Here is a 13,639-nt window from a genome sequence, read left to right on the forward strand (position 1 = left end):
TGGTTACCATGCCAATCACCTCTGGCAGAGGGTTCCCAGCTGCAAACCTCAGCCACTGCCACCACCACCGCCACTACTGCCACCGCTACCACTCTGGCCCAAGAGAATCTGCACTCCTCTCATGTGCAGGGGTATGCAGGTTTTCTGTACTTTGGTCTTTTCAGACTGTGGGGTACTCCTGCTGTATTGGGGTGGGGAGCTTGGTGTTCCTGGTTCAGAATTCTGTGCAATTCCCCGAATTGTTTACTGGAGCTTCTAAACATGGTCCACGCTGCTCGCCGCATTCTTAGATCCTCCCATCAACTTTTTTAAAATTCATATTACATCTCAATTGTCACCCCATCACTTGTATCTTCCCATTCCTCCCTCCATCCCATTTTCCCTTTACTCCCCTCCCCTATGAATGTGACTGAGGGGGACTTCCCCTTTATATGCTCATAGAGTATCAAGTCTCTTCTTGGTAGCCTACTCTACTTCTTCTGAGTGCCACCAAGTCTCCCCATCCAGGGGACATGGTCAAATATGAAGCACCAGAGTACGTGTGAAAGTCATAACCCACTGTCCACTTAACTGTGAAGAATGTCTTGTCCATTGGCTAGATCTGGGTAGGGGTTTGAAGTTTATGGCCTGTATTGTCCTTGGCTGGTGCCATAGTTTGAGCAGGACCCCTGGGCCCAAATTTTTCTATCATAACCATTGAAGGAGAAAACAAAATATTCCATGACAAAAACAAATTCAAATAGTACCTATCCACAAATCCAGCTTTACAGAAAGTACTACTAGGAAAACTCCATCCCAAAGGGACAAGCTACAACCAAAACTACACAGGAAATAGATAACTATACCATGGCAAAAACACAACTATACAAACACTCGACTGAAGCCAACATTAAAATTAAGACTCTTAACAGTCACTGGTCATTAATATACCTCAACATCAATGGTCTCAATTCTCCAATAAAAAGACACAGACTAACTGAATGGATGCATAAACAAGATCCAACATTCTTCTGCCTCCAAGAAACACATCTCACCCACAATGATAGACATTACCTCAGGGTTAAAGGTTGGAAAAAATATTTCAGGCAAATGACACAAGAAGCAAGCAGGCATAGCCATTTTAATATCTACCTTTAAAAAAAAAACAAAGTTTCTGTAGCCATGGCTTTCCTGGACATGTTTTGTAGTCCTGGGTTACTTCGAACTCTTAAAGATCTGTGTGCCTCTGCCTCCCAAATGCTGAGATTAAAGGCATACACCAACACACCTCTTCCAAATGCTATTAACACTGAGCTTAAGTGCCAGAGAGACAGATTCCACACTATCACCAGCACCAGTTTATATTTTTAAAAATTTCCATTTAAGTGTCAGTTGGAATGACTAACTTGGGTTAAGTATTTCTAGGAAGATTGTACAAGGGATTCCTTCTTAACCAGAGACTTGCCCACCCATGAATGTTGGATACCGCTTCTGTGTGAGGTTAGGAAAATGTGACACTAAACAAAGTAAAGCATCTGATTTATTATGACATTTTCAATTTGCAAGATGCTTTAGCTATATGCCAACCTGATGTAAGACAAATACCTAACTGAAGAAAGGGTCTGTCTTACACATCAAAAAGTCAATGAGGTGGGAAGTCCTCTTTTGGAGAACAGATAAAGCCATAAGAAAAACAGCTTCTTTAAAAAGGAAAATTTTGCTAAAGATTTTTTTAGCTTTATGCTATTATAAATCAATACTCTGACAGCTTAGAGAAAAGTTCCAGAATTATAAAAGAGACTTCTAGACAAATGCTGTGCTACAGTATCCAATCCATTCTGTGTTCAAGAATTATAAACACACCAATAATGATTTTTAAAAATATTGCCTTGTGATGTATATACAGTTTGATTTGGTTATAATGCAAAGATGCTCTTCATATTGATACTGCAGAGCTAAAGCTTCACTGTCAAGGACTCTTTATTTGTTCCATTATGTCTTCTGTCTTCTTTTAATTTCCATGAAAATCAATTACTGTGCTCTATATATTTTTCATTTCTAAAATATTGTCACTTTTTTCATACAGGAAAAATGAACTGCATTCCTACCTACTTATAAATTCTAGCAATTTTTATTGTTTTAGGTTTAACTTTTGGAATTATAATACATTTGAGCATTTATTTAGTAAGAAAATATTAACTAATATAATTTAAATATATTTTATTTTACATTTCTTAAAGTGTTCAACTTCAATATCTGGAATTATTTTTCTGTCTTTATCTCAAGCCTCTCACTCAGTATATTTTATAGCAATTGCAATGAGCCATGTATTTTTCCACAGTTCACATTTATTCTTTCTATTTTATTCTCTTATATTCATAATACACTCCAATATTATTTCAATTTCAAGATGAAGTTTTTATTATTTTTGAGTGATATATTTCAAGAAATTAATATAGGTCAGTCTCCTTGTGCTCTCTTGGGTGCTATCAATTTCCTCAATAAAGCTTTTAACAGGTCCCTTCTGTAGATTTCAGTAACTATAACAATCTTTGAAGTTGCTTGTTTGATTTACTTTGATGTGTCTGTAAAGATTGTTGAAAGCACAATCAACCCCTATCATTCTCATATATGTTTTGATGTTTTTTCAAATCTAATTTTGTTTCTAATGTAGAGAAATTCACAAATGTATTTTATCATTATATATTATTCTGAGTTACTGGCTTCCAAACTTTTACCTTAGTCACTAACATCAAATAAATATCTGTATTCACTGAGTCCTCTAAAGATAATCATATGTGGATATGCTTGTGAAAGAAATAAAAATTTAATAGAATGTATCTTGCATATATAAAATTTTATTATTTAATAGAAATGTATATTAATGTTATAAATTGATAAAAACAACGTAGTAAGAAGAGCTGGAATATGAAACAGAATCACAGCTTCTGTCTTCTGCTGAATGTCTTTTACCTAGAGTAAGCACATTTCTCAGTAATAACTCCAAAAGAAAGCTTAAGCTATATTCCTAATTAGTAGCTTTTACTCTGGGGACTATATCTTACCGTTATTAATAATGAGAATTCCTAAATAAATGGTGTTTGGTACTTTCTTAGTTAGGGGTTCTATTGTTGTGATGAGACACAAATGACCATGACAACACTTATTTAAAAAACGAAACCATTTCATTGGAGGTTAGCGTATACTTTAGAGGCTTCATTCATTGCTATAATGGCTAGAATCATGGTGATATGAAGGCAGACATAGTGCTGTAGAAGTAGCTGAGAGATCTACAGTCTGATCTGAAGGAAGCAGGAAGAGAGAGTGACATTGTTAGAATTTGGCTGCATTTTTCCTACCTATGATGTCATTGACTACCTGTCGTGGAGGCATGGCCCTGCCCATGGCTATATAAAAGGACAGACCCTGCTTGTGGCTCTCTCTGTCTTACTCTTAACATTTTCTTCATCTCTCTTCATCTGTCTCTGTCTCTGTTCCTCTCTCTCTTTCTGGGTTACCATTGCCCTATTTCCTTCTCCTCCCATGCTCATTTAATAAACCTCATATAATATAATATGTGGCATATACTACCTTGTATCTTATCATCTTATGTTAAACATAAAAGACACTGTGCCTGCCTGGTTGAGCATCTGAAACCTCAAATCTAGACCACAGTGCACTTCCTCCAACAAGTCAACACTTCTTAACAGTCTTACTCCCTTTGACCCTATGGGGTTACATTTTCATTCAAACCACCAAAAATACAAACCACAAAAAATTATTTTTATTTCACCTTTGTGTTCATCTACTAACAGCTAAATATGAATATTCACTGTTACTACAACTTTATAGTGAGTGAAGATCCATTGTGACTAATACCTTATATTGCAACGGACATAAAGTAAATCAGATTAAGCACAAAAATTTTCAGAGAAAGTCAAGATGAGCAAGACAATCAAAATCATGACAGTCACCTAGCATATCTATGAAGTGAATCAATTTCTATTTAGCTTAGTATGATTTTTTGGTTTTTCCTTGGGAAGATACTCCTTGACCAAACACAATTCTTGCTTGTTAGAAAATCAGGTTTGTCACCTACCCTTGGACCTTCCCCATTTTCTAGCATCCAGTGAACCCAGTCCTCAGTTGTCACTACACACAGCAAAATTATGTTGTTGTTCCCAACTCCATTAGAGACCTCCTACTAAAAGAGTCCACATCTGACAAGACCTAGTAGATCATTGGCCCACTAACCTTCTTCCTACTATGTTGCTTCCAAAAGACCCAGTTTGCAATTGTTCTCTCCCACTTTTGTTGTTATTTCCCAGCCTCTAACTCAGGCATACAATCCCATGTCAAACACAGGCCACTCTTTGTAGAATACCATGTAGGCCTGCCACCTTCTGACCTTACCTGTTCTATTGGTTTTACACACACACACACACACACACACACACACACACACACACACACATTATCCTCAATCCCACCTCCTCCACAACTTGAGCAGTGACTCCCTACTGGACTAGAGGCTATACCAGGCAACAGAACTCCTAGTAGGCTGTCCACTCAGGGACCTATTATGCTTTCCTGTGTTCCCTCTGACACCAACTCCAAAAGCTATCTCCCTGCCTCACCACCCTACAAACCCCAAATTAAGTGGAAACTCCCTACATGTAAAGAAGCTAGGCAGCCATAGAGCTTTTCTACTATTTTCCTAATGCCCCCAAGACTTTATCCTCATTCTAACACCTCAGTTCCCAACTCAGGCAGATATTCCATTCTGGACCAGAAGCCACACAAGCTACCAGAGCTCCGGGTAGTCTGCCCAACTGCAGACCTCCTTTATTCTCTAGGTGTTCTCCAACAGTATCCCCAATCTCCAACTTGTCAACTTGTACAAGATTTCAACTAAGGCACAGACTCCCTGCTGGATCAATAGCCACACAGGATAACACCCTCCAGGTAGGTTTCTTTCCAGCAGAATTCCTCTATGTATAGGTGTTATCCTTGACACTATCCCCAACCCCTATCTCCTCCTAATCACCTTGTCCCAGGCCTCAACTCCTCCAGATATGACCCTCTCCACAATAGACCATGGAAGCCAGAGAAGCCCAACCCCAAATTTAAGTAAAGATCTTTGTTCAGCTACAGGCCATATAGGCCATACGACAAGAGAGGAAACACACTATGGAACAGAATACCAATTTAATAATAATAAACCATGAAATTGGAACCTACTTGTATAAACATTGAAAACCCAGATGTCTAGAGGGCAGCAAAAGAATACAAACCATAATAAGCAAGTCAATATGCCACCAACAGAACCCAGTTATCTTACTAGAAGAACGCATGAATATTCCAACACAGTTGAAGGACACAAAAAAGATCTTAAAACCAACTTCATCAAGATGATAGAGTTAATTAAAGGGAAAATAAATAAATCAGTTAAAGAAAGACAAGAAAAAAACAAAAAAGAAGGAAATTAATAAAACCACTCAAAACCTAAAATTTAAATAAAACAACACATAAAGCACAAACTGAAGAAATTCTGGAAGTGAAAATCTAGGTAATTGAAAAGGAACCACAAAGGTAAGATCACTAAAAGTTTCCAAGAAATGGAAGAATGTATTGCAGGCATTGAAGCTGCAATCAAAGAAATAGATACCTAGGTCAAAGAAAATGATAAACCTAAAAAAATTCTGATACAAACATCTATAGAATCAAATATACTATAAAATGACTAAATCTAAGAATAATATAAATTGAAGAAAGAGAATAGCTACAATTCAGATGTTGAAAAAATGTTTTTAACAAAATCATGTAAGTAACATTTCTTAACTACAAGAAGGGAAAGGCTATAAAGGTAAGATAATATAGAACACTTAAAAGATTGGATTAGAAAAGAAAGTCCTTTTACCATATAATATTCAAGACACTAAACACACATAACAACAACAGCAGCAACAAAGAACATCAAAAGGTACAATGGAAGAAGAAATATTAAATAACATATAAAGGCAGACCTATTAGAATTGCACCCACCTTCTCAATGGAGACTCTTAAGTCATAAGGGCCAGAAAAGAGATGTGCAGATTCTAAACGGTCACAGATGCCAGCTTATAGAAAAATACCCAGAAAATCTTTCAAGCATCATAGATGGAGAAAAAAGATACTTCATGATAATATCAAATCCAGACAACATCTATCTACAAACCCAGCCCTACTTAAGTTAAATGTAGGAAAACGCCAACCCTAAGAGGCCTACTACACCCATGAAAACACTAGAAATAAATAATTTAACAGCAACAAATCCATAAGGATGTAAACACATAAACACCTACACCATAACCACTGTCACCACTATCAATAAAGTAACATGATTTACAATCATTGGTCATTGATATCTTCCAATATAAAAGAATTCAATTCCCTAATAAAAGGACAAAGAGTAAAGGAATAGATGGGAAAACAAGGTACATCTTTTTGATCCATATAAGAAACTAACTTCAACATCAAACATAGACATTACCCTAGAATAAAGGGTTAGAAAAGATTTTTCAAAGCAAATACACCAAAGAAGCAAGCTTGTCAAGCTTTTCAAGTATCTGTCAAAATGGACCTCAAAAAATTATCAAAATAGACAGAAAGGGCTTCCTAAATACTTCTCAAACAAAAGCTCCACTAAAATACTATTTAAATTTTTAACATCTATGCCTAAATCCAGGCACAAATGATTCTAAAAGAACAACTCTAAAGCTTAAGTTACACACTGACCCTTACACAGTGATAGTGGGAGACTTCACCCCATGCTATTGTCAATGGACTGCTCATTGAGACAGAAACTAAACAGACAAATATTGAATCTAACATTTATCAATAAAATGAAGACCTAACAGATATCGTCAGAATATTTCAGCCTAACACAAAAGAATATACCTTCTTCTCTGAATGTCCTCTAATTTTCTACAAAACTTACCACTTGGTCATAAAAAAAATCTCAGCAAACATAAGAAACGTTAAATAACCCACTCCTTCCAGTTCAACCACTATGGATTGAAGCTGGATTACCAAAACAACAGAAAAAAAGAAAACTTACACACACATTGACTGAACATTGAACAACACTCTTCTGAATAATTTTGAGGTCAAGGCAGAAATAAGGAAATTAAAGACTTCAAGAATCCAATGAAAATGAATATTGGGCACAAGGACAGTGTTGCAAACAGAAAATTTCATATCACTAAAGGTCAACATAAAGAAATGGGAACATCTCACTTTTGAAACTGAATAACACACCTGAAATCTCTAGGAAAAAAAAAAGAAGCAAACACATTCAAGAAGAGTATAAGGGAAGAAATTGTCAAACTTAGAGATAAAATGATAAAATATAAAGAGAAAGGTACAAAGACTAAGTGAAACAATGTTGGTTTTTAAGATAAGATAGACAAATTCTTATACAAATCAACTAAAAAAGAGAGAATATTCAAATTAATACAATCACATATAAATGAGGTCAAAACAACAGACACTAAGAAATCCAAAGAATCATTGAGTCATACTTTAAAAACCTGTACTTCATAAACTTAAGGAATCTAAAATGAGTGATTTTTCTTGATAGATACTACTTATTAAAGTTAAATCAGGGTTAGATAAACAAGTTGAATAGACCTATAAATCCTAAGGAAAGAGAAGCAAATATTTAAAGTCTCCAAATTTAAAAAAATCTCAGGAGCAAATGCTTTTAGGACCAAATAGGACTACACTTCCAAAGAAAAGTTAACATCTACACTGCTCAAATTAATCCACAAAATAGGAACAGCAAGAACACTGCTTTATTCTCCCTGATACTCAGAACAAAAATATTCACCAAAAAATGGGAATTGCAGATAGACCAATTTCCGATATGAATATTGAGGAAAAAATACCTAGTAAAATACTTGAAAACCAAATCCAAAAACACATAAAAAAGATTATCTACCATGACCAAGTAGACTTCATCTCAGAGATGCAGGTATGGATGAACCAACATATGAATATAAGTCAATGGAATCAACCAAATAAAGCAAACTGAATAAAAAAAAGGAATCATCTTCTCTATAGATAACAACGTTATTGAAAAAATCTACCACCTGCTCATGATAAAAGAATTAGGAAGGTTAGAGATACAAGGGACATAACTAAACTAGACAAGGCAAAATATAACAATCCCATGACTAACAGCAATCATAAAGAAGAGAAAGTCAAAGCAAAATCACCAATCACCCACAAACTCTACTAGGGAATTCCTGCAGCTGATAAACACATTCAGCAATATGACTGGACTTGAGGTAAGTTGACATTGCCCATCCACAGCCTAAGAGATGTCAGGTTCCTTTTCTGAGTATATAGTCCCTGAGATTCCTTGCCAATTCTCAGCAACTCCAAGGTAAACTCATCTACTCTGGATCAAAGACCAGGACACTGTTCCAGGAGCCTTTGGATTTGAATACATTCTTGCCAGCCATTTCCAAGGTTTCCCCACACTTCGCTGTTAAACCCCAGGCTATCTATCACATGAGACAAAGTGCAATAGTACTACGGTTTTTATAAAGGCTGGGAGATAGGCAATGCCAAGTACAAATCCTTTGGGCTGCATGCTATGCAATGCTTCCATTTTGAGGTTGTTTCAGAACATATGTCGAAAGCACCTGGTTCCCCCCTCCCTATTTTTTCTTAGTTTTATGCTTTATTGTTTTTTTATTTTATAAATTTACGTATATTACATCTCAATGGTTATCCCATTCTTTGTATCCTCCCATTCCTCCCTTTCTCCCATTTTCCCCTTACTCCCCTCCCCTATGACTGTGACTGAGGGGGACTTCCTCCCCCTGTATATGCTCATAGGGTATCAAGTCTCTTCTTGGTAGCCTGCTATTCTTCCTCTGAGTGCCACCAGGTCTTCCCATCCAAGGGAAGTGGTCAAATATGGGGCACCAGAGTTCGTGTGAAAGTCAGACCCCACTCTCCACTGGTTTCTCTTTGCTCTGTGATTTGGCCACAATAGGCCTTGCACAAAGGGTCACCAGGGAATACTAGTGATTGTAACATTCTTTGTAATCTTGAAATATTCTGCCTTCAAATGGACAGATGGCCTGAAGTCCCTATGTAAAGGTTTTTTTTTGGGGGGGGGGAACTGAACTCCCTCTCTTCCCTCTGTAGCCAATATTCAGGGACACAGACCTCTAGCTGCCCAGGACTTCAAATAAGCTGCCTATGTTACTGGAACCACCACACCTTCCCTGAACCATTTCTACACCACCATCACATGCTCAGTCTATTGACCAGTTGTTTCCATATATTTCCCCATCATTCTTGCCTCCTTTCCCTCCCTCTGAGAGAAAAGCCAAGGATATCCTTAACATTATCCTTCTCCTCTCCCCCTTTTTTTCCTCCTGCTACCCCTCCTCCACCATTATCGCCACAGGTTATAGGCAAAGTGAAACTCACACCCTGATCTCTGTCCACACACTGGTCTACTTCTGAACCCTCCCCATATATTCTCACACAATTTCTCTATACTTCCAGGCTCTCCTCTGCCCTCTGTGGGAGATTACCTGAACCAAAGAAATAGTTCAAGTTTCATGTTCTATTCTCTCTATAAAACCTGTCCATGATTCAAAATCAGCTAGGATCTTCTTCTGCCAATATTTGCATTAAAGAGTTCTGCTAACTTTGCCAGGCCTATAACCTAATTAGTCATAATCTTGGGAACATGGATGGGTTCAGGAGGCAGCCATACAGTACGCAAACCAGAACCACCTAGTGGACAATACAGGTGCTATGCAAGACAAGGTGGTGCTGGCCATAGAACCTAGTTGAAATTATCATCTAGGTCACAATGATCACCAAGTGAAAGACCTCATGGTCCCTTTTCTCCTTTAGAGAATGTAAATGGCCTCAAAGATATTAACTTTAACAGTCTCCATGAAGTTAGTGAAAATCCAGCTAGTTTTCTAAATAGATTAGAGTAAACAATGATTCAATACACCTACCTTGACCCAACCTCCCCAGGTGTGCTACAGTCATGGCTACTCATTTTATTTACCTATTCATTCTACTTTTCAAATAGGAAAAAAATTTAAACAGCTGAAGATGATCTTAAAATGCCCACACAGGAATTGTTAAAGAGGCCTTAAAGAGGAGGCAGCCATGGTTTTCCTGATACACTCAGCAACAACAAATGGCTGCAGTCTAGTGCCAAGCCTTAGCTGTTGCCCAGAGGCCAACAGCAATATCACAGAGGAAAAAGGGGAGATCCACCAGACTCTGTCCCATAGGAGGCCAGCCAATGCCAATCCCAACAACAGGGGCCTGTTTCAAAGGTGGCAAAAAAGACACAGGTCCTGAAAATGCCTGAACCCTTGGCAACACACAGTTCCATGTCTTGTCTGCCAACAACATAACCAATTGAAATCAGAGTGCCCCAATGTGGTCTTGTCTTCTCTGGCATGCAAGAGATATCCAGCACTATCAGCGCCGTGCATTTCAAACTCAGCTCACCACTGAGATACTTGCCCTGGTGGAGTACTGACACTGCCCAGATTCAAGGGTTGCCATCACCTTCTCTGTATTCAGAGTAACGCTCCAGGTAGTAGGAATGTTCATCACCTTCCTAGTGGAAACAAAGGCTACCTTCTCTGTCATGACCTACCACTCAGGTTATACAGTTCCATTGTCTGTTTCTCTTATAGGGTGGATGAAGGTCCCTTCTTTCCACCAAAGACTATGCCACTTACCTCTATTCTTGCAGAGCTATTCTTCTCAAATTCATTTCTGGCCATACCCATATGCCTAATGCATTTATTGGCATGTGATATTCTCAATGGCTTTGGGGCCATCATCTGATCCCAATAACAATTCCATACACTAATATTCCTTTTCACTTGCTTGCCTCAAAAATCCCTTCTCCAGAATACCTGTTATTACCTTAGCAGATCTTTTCTTCTCCTGAGTATGGAATATCACCACTCTTGCATTGCTACTCACCTCCAACCAGGCTTATCTTTCCTTGAGGACTGCTTTTCCTTCTCTTCCAGACCCCTATTTCACATTTCTGAAACCTATCACCATTGTTTCAAGCTCATCATTACTGCCTCCTGTCTCAGGGACTCTAATTCCTGTTGACTCACCTTGCAACTCCCCTGTTCTGCTCATGCAAAGACCCTCCAGTGCCTACTGCTTAGTTAAGGATTTCCACCAAATTAATGATGCAGTTACCCCAATCCACTGTGTGTTTACCAAACCTTACATGCTCCTCTCTAACATTCCTCTTAAACTTTCCACTTTAATTTCCTAGACCTAAAAGATGTCTTCATTACAGTCCCCATTCACACTGCCTCATACATTTTTTTTTTGCTGACACTTGGGTAGACCTTGATACATAGGATGAAAGATGGTATAAATGGACAGTTCTCCACCAGGACTTTCAGGATAGCCCAAATTTCTTTTGTCAGGCCATAGCCCAGGACTTTTTTTCCTTTGACCTTAATCATAGTACAGTTCTTCAGTATGTATATGATCTTCTATTTTGCAGCCCTTGACTGTATTTGTTCCACATGGCAGCCTCTTTGCTTCTAAATGATTTTGCCTCCCTGGACAATAAAGTAGAGCATTGTATTACTATCATACATCATTGGAATGACCAGTGGTCTCAGGAGGTAATAAGCAAGGTCTCTCAAAGTGAAACAGCTTCATAACCATGAGAACAAATGGAAATCAGGCAAACCAAATCCTGTTTTCTTCCCTCCAGAACCTGACAAATCTCACCAAGTACACATAAGAACATGAGGAATCCCTCCAATAAAATCTGGAAAACTCCTTTCAATCTCAAGTAAAACTGAAAAAAAAAAAAAAAAGAATCTTTCTCCTGGCTGAGCCTTACCCAGGAGGATACAACCTTACTTATCCTCACTAAATCATTCTATTTTAAATTGAATAACTGTTTTCTCTTCATTGATCAAAGTGCTCTTTCCTATTCCATTCATGAGGTCAAGCACTGACACCCACACAAAGGTTATTACTGTCATTGTACTCCTCTTCCATAGCTATCCAGTCACTCAGTTTCTTTTTGTTACTCTGGATCTGTCTCCCTTTGCAATACTACAAACAAATCTCTGGTATCTGCCTGGGTCCCCCACAGGAATATTCTTCTGGTGAAATAGCTCTATATCCAAAGACTTTTCCCTGGTTATCCCTTCTTTCTATGTATTTTGGTGGCATTGGTACTGGACCATGTTTTTATAGAAAGCCTGAAATAGCCACACTCTTCTTTCCTATCATCTCTTTGTCTCTTGTATCCTTTTCCTGGACATAACAGGTGATCTCAACTGCAGCATCAATAGGCAGTTCTGCTATGTTCTCAACAGTAGCAAACAGCTTACATGTAAGTACCATGGGAGTGTCAATGGTTGAGATCAACAGAGTGTCTGACCATATCTACAAGGCCATCAAAAACTTGATGACGTCATTGGCCTCTCTTCAGTGTTAGGTCATTTCAATGGTCCATGTAGTAATGCAAAACTGAAGAGCATTAATCCTCTTAAGGGCAGACAAGGGAGGAACTTGTATGTTCTTAGAAGAAGAACATTTTTATTATGTCAACAAATTAGGGCAGGTGGAGACTTAACAAATCATCTGAAAAATGTCACTAATACAACTGGGGAAATCTCTTTATTCATTTTAGCAGTCTTTACTCTTCACACAGTTAACCCCATTTATAAGACCAATGGTATTAATCGGTTTTTTTCTCCTAGCACCTTGCATCTTCTGTTTCCTCCATGAACAGATTCATAAAGTCTCCTGAGTAATGATCAGCCAAATGGTTCTGTACCCATACCTCCCTGAGCACAAACCCATCAACTCCCAACTTTCCCACCACACATCATTGGTCTCCAGAAGGATTTTTATAGCTATATCTGACTTGGCTCCCTTCTACATGAAGACGTTGGGATGTTTGGATGTAACTCATGCTCATGTCCTTCAAAAGCTAATAAACCTCCAATTTTCCCTTCTTCCAAAACCATACCAGCAAAGAGAAAACCCCCATGCTAACATGTCAGCTCTCCCATTCTTTCTATTTGCCACTGCCTGCTCATGAGTGCCTGCCCAGATGCTTATCTTCTTTACTTTATAGGGGAATAACCTTTGCTCCTAGCTCAAACATTATCATCGCACCACATAAAAAACTGTAAAATTCCTGTTAAGGTTATTCTTTGTAATTGTGTTTGTTTCTCAGTTTTTCTTCATCCAGAAAGAATTAAAATAATTGAGACATATATACTTGTTTAGTAAGATTCACACCTCTATAATTGAAATTATTACTTTACTCTTAACTCTGTAAGCTAATTTGCCAATATTCCTGAGATATTTCTACTTTGTGGCTTTCCCTGCTACAGATCCTTTCCTGGTGTCCCCTGCATATCTATATGTGGCTGAATCCCCTATTTCTCCTCCTTTCATGGATGGAAGAAAGTTAAGTCTTATTCTATCCCATTTGTATACAGAAGACAATTAGTGAGCACTATTCACACAATATTGAGAAGAGATTCTCATAAAATGGTTTGTAACAGATGAGGGGGTTACAGAAATCAGCATTTGAATTATATAATGACTTTATGCC

The sequence above is a fragment of the Acomys minous genome (assembly GCF_964271855.1).
Source record: "Acomys minous genome assembly, chromosome: 1".
NCBI classification, from domain to species: domain Eukaryota; kingdom Metazoa; phylum Chordata; class Mammalia; order Rodentia; family Muridae; genus Acomys; species Acomys minous.